This window comes from Penaeus monodon, chromosome 30, assembly GCF_015228065.2.
Source record: "Penaeus monodon isolate SGIC_2016 chromosome 30, NSTDA_Pmon_1, whole genome shotgun sequence".
Lineage (NCBI taxonomy): Eukaryota > Metazoa > Arthropoda > Malacostraca > Decapoda > Penaeidae > Penaeus > Penaeus monodon.
In genome coordinates, this window is record NC_051415.1 from 3,246,959 (window position 1) to 3,247,158 (window position 200).

A 200-nucleotide genomic window follows, 5' to 3' on the forward strand; every position below is an offset into this window, starting at 1 on the left:
GTTGTTACACTGACGCTGTGGGTTGTATGCCGCGCGTCCACTTTGATTAAAAATAAAAATGTTGCAGCTGTGCAATGCGGGGAAAAGCCTAGAACGTGATTCATTATATCCTGCTAAAGTATTAGATCCTGTTTAACATCACGCACTCTATTTCAACCCCCTTTTCATATGTCTATCTACTTAACTATTACTACTTTTAC